We start from the raw sequence: 3872 nt of genomic DNA on the forward strand, positions 1-3872 counted from the left end.
ATTTGTGCTTCAAATTTACGAAAAAAGATGCAAGGAAAGCACTGTTGGGATGAAACTAAGATGTGTCAAACTTGGAAAGCATCCATTGGGATGAAATAAAAGGCAAGGTGAACCTAGATCACATTGCTGGTAGAAGCCTTTGACATCTGCACAAAGGGGGGGAATAAGGGTGAGGCAAAGCATTTGAAGCAATAAAAATAGAGGGGGAGGAAGGAAGAAGGGACAAACCAGCAGTGAGGGCCTTGAGGACACCAGCTCGACAGCAGAGGAATTCCTTGAAGATCTCTTCGACGGTGCGAGTATTGGGAGGAAGAGAGGTATCGTCTGTGATGAGTAAGAAATGAAGGTGAGGGAGGCGTAGGGATGGATCCCACGAGATGCATAAAGGAGAGGAAGTTAGAAGGGAAACAAAATTTTCGTGTTGATATTTAAAATTGAATCTAAAATCAAGACACGTGGCTCAATGAGAGGAGAAATTTTCGTTTCATCCCACAATGGTACCTACCTAATCATGCAATGATGTCAAGAAATTTAAAACAAAAACTACTTTCAATATATGGATAGATATTGAATCAGATTGAGAATCCATAAGCAAGTCACCTCTCAGTCAATCTGGGTTGAAATCTATTCAAAAAGAGCTCTTGGTCCCCCAGATTCTTTCTAGCACAAGGAATGACATCGTGAGACCAGCTTAAAAGCTCCAGATTGATTATTGTAAAATTAAGACATAAGAATATCTTAGGGAATTGATAGCAAATCTGAACCCAGCATTCAGAGAAAACACACAGTGGTCAATTACATGACCTATCGCTGAAGCTCCAGGATACTCCGTTTTGTTTCTGTTGAACTGAAGCAGTTCTGATGAAGCTTCATATAGGTAATGGCAATGACATCCAAAAGCTAATTTGCAATGAGCATACACCTAATTCCTTGCTTATAGAGGTGGTTAACAAAATGTACTTCTGCATCTTTAGACTTGTTGCATTGAAGATATGGAGTTTCAATCACTAACAGCATTAGAAAGATACTGGTATATCCTTCCATGCATTCAATAGCTCTTTGAAGAATTCACATTTGTGTATCCAATCAACTTAAATCAGCAAGGGGGATTATGTAGAAAGGTGGCATGAATCCATGGTATAGACCCAGATTTTAAATATGCAAATCCTTGTCCTGGCCTATCATCAAAATGACATAGTATCAATAATGTTTGATACTATTGACGTCCCATACATCAAATATATCTTCTTCACTGTGTAGTACAAAGAGCCTGTCTCCTCCAATGGCAATATTAGATATTGCACCTCCCTTTCCTTTTCTCAACCTTGCAGTCTCTACACTTCGTGCAACATCCCAATTAGGACTGCAAAATACATATATGCTATCATTTTTGCTAGCGAAGTGCCGGGAGCCCCATGCAGCAAGCCTAGAGTAGCAATGCTCCTCTGATTTAGAAATCTTCCCTGGCTAGTACCGATCCCTCCATCTGACAATTTGATTGCTGGTTCTCATGTTAATGAAACCCAAATTGTCATATTGATTCACTACACACACTGTGCTGCATTCCTCCATAACCATAGTATCCATAACCACCTTCTCATCCATAACAAGAGATGATTCATAATCCGTCCATGACCAAAAAACACTCTTTGATCTTGTGTCCAAAAGACTTAGAAAGCTGTCATCACTGTGGGGGTATAGCATAGCCACCAACAGCAACTTGCTGTATGAAAGCCATTGAAGCTTACAAGCATCTCCAAGGGGCCAAGAAGGGCCTTTATAGAAGAAATATACTTGCTTTCCTGTAATCTGGTCCCAGCTTCCAATGCCATACTCATTGTTGCAACCTCTACAACTCGCAAAAATATGGCCATCACTACTAGGAAGGGCTATTACGGTGCAATTCTTTTCTTGGCCATTGTGACACACTTGAAATTTGTGTTCTGGCTTCCTTGCCTTCACATTAAACACAGCCATTCCCCCAACTTTGTCCCCTCTCTCACAAGTGCATATAACCATCCTCTGAGGGTTCAGAAAACCCACATCATTCACATTCACGTAGTCGAGTGTCAGAGGTGCCTGCTCCTCCATAGTCCAATCATACACATGGACCATAGCCCCATGTGCCACACAATAGCTGCCATCTTGGGCAGCCCGAATGGCAGTGGCCTCCCCAGTTGCCCTTCCTCTCATAGAAGCCACACAGCCCAGCCTATTTCCATCTAAAGAACCCCATTTAGCAGCTCGGACGTGGTCAAGAATACCATAGAAGAGCTTTCTCGGACATCCCAAGAGGAATGTGAAGTTCACCCGTTCTCAACAAGTCGAGGAGTACGGAGAAATATGTCATGGGATTTCTGTCTATGAAGAGCTCCTCATTCACAACGTCACTTTTCACCTGCCAATTGTTGTTGATCATGGTGGATAGCATTGAGTCCCAACCCACGTTGGCGAGTGTGATGACGAATTGCTTCCCTCCAACATTGAGCTGAATTCTGGGCTAAGACATTGTCATGTTAGGCTGAAGCGCTCGACCTCAATAGCCAATAGTGAGGATCACTCAGTGGAACCAAGAAGGTAGGGCAAGATGAATCACCAGGATCGATACAAATCAAACGGAACCGAGTCATGCAATGCATTGAGGAAACATAGATTCGACATCACTGTTCTTGAAAGCTATGCCTCGGTGCCCAAGATACAAATTTGCATGGATTTTCAGCACGTCTAAGAATTTATTTTGTAGCCATCGCGATTGGATTTTCATCTTGGCCATTGCAGCTTCTTCCTCGAACTTGATTCTTCACTCTATGCCCACCTTCTCTTTTGCAAGCTATTTGAGTGAGTACGTTCCAGCTACTTTCAATACTCTCTCCATATATATTCTTTTAAGACCCAAACCTCAGAGATCGAAGCAAAGGAATTCCTTGAAGATCTCTTTGACGGTGTGAGTATTGGGAGGAAGGGAGGTATCGTCCGTGACGAGCAAGAAATGAAGGCGAAGGAGGCATAGCGATGGATCCCACGAGATGCATAAAGGAGAGGAAGTTAGAAGGGAAACAAAATTTTAGTGTTGATATTTAAAATTGAATCTAAAACCAAGACATGTGGCTCAATGAGAGGCAAAATTTTCGTTTCATCCCACAATGCTACCTGCCTAAAGAGGGGATGCCATAGCTTCTTCTCATACTTTGTATACTCTTTGGAAGAAGAACTTTGGATATGTTAAAATCCCAAGGAGGCAAAAAATGTCAAAGTGCAATGTCTATGATGATTTAAAGCGAGCGATTGAGAGTGCAACATGTCCAAATCAAAGGGAATTATACAAAAAAAACCAAAAATCTCATCATGACCTTATTCAACATTCCAGACAAAAATATGCATTTTGGAAGGAGCAAGCTATTTCGCATCCCGATGACTACATGTGCCTTATTGTAGATGGCATGGATCAGAATACAACAACATTGCCTTGTTTTGTTGCCACTCCACCTAAATTACAAGGAAAGAACTTTCTAAAGACACATCTATGTGGAGTGTTAGTGCATGGAATCAAGTTCTTTGCAGATATATGGATTAATTCCTTGCATCTACATGATAGCAATCAAGTTGTAACATCTATTATGAAGGCAATTCGCAATGTACATGCAAAAAAGGGTCGCCTACCACCGACTTTGAGAATACAAGCTGATAATTGCTGGTGAGAAAACAAGAATGTACTCATGTTTGCATTCTGCTCTATGCTAGTTGCTCATCAAACCTTCAATGAGGTCGAATGTGGATTTTTGTATGTTGGGCATACACATGAGGATATCGATCAGGTTTTTAGCACAGACTCAAGAGAGCTTAAATGCAAGGATGTGGAGACAATAGATGAC

General features: G+C 41.5%; 1 pseudogene; it reads right to left on the reverse strand.

The window, feature by feature from the left end:
- Positions 1-1200: 1200 nt before the first annotated feature.
- LOC147889639 (BTB/POZ domain-containing protein At2g24240 pseudogene) lies at positions 1201-2515 on the reverse strand (annotated as a pseudogene).
- Between the last annotated feature and the right edge of the window lie 1357 nt (positions 2516-3872).

Source organism: Dipteris shenzhenensis, chromosome 20 (assembly GCF_047967505.1).
Source record: "Dipteris shenzhenensis isolate YYH24624 ecotype China chromosome 20, Dip_SZ_1.0, whole genome shotgun sequence".
In the NCBI taxonomy this organism is placed as follows: Eukaryota; Viridiplantae; Streptophyta; class Polypodiopsida; order Gleicheniales; family Dipteridaceae; genus Dipteris; species Dipteris shenzhenensis.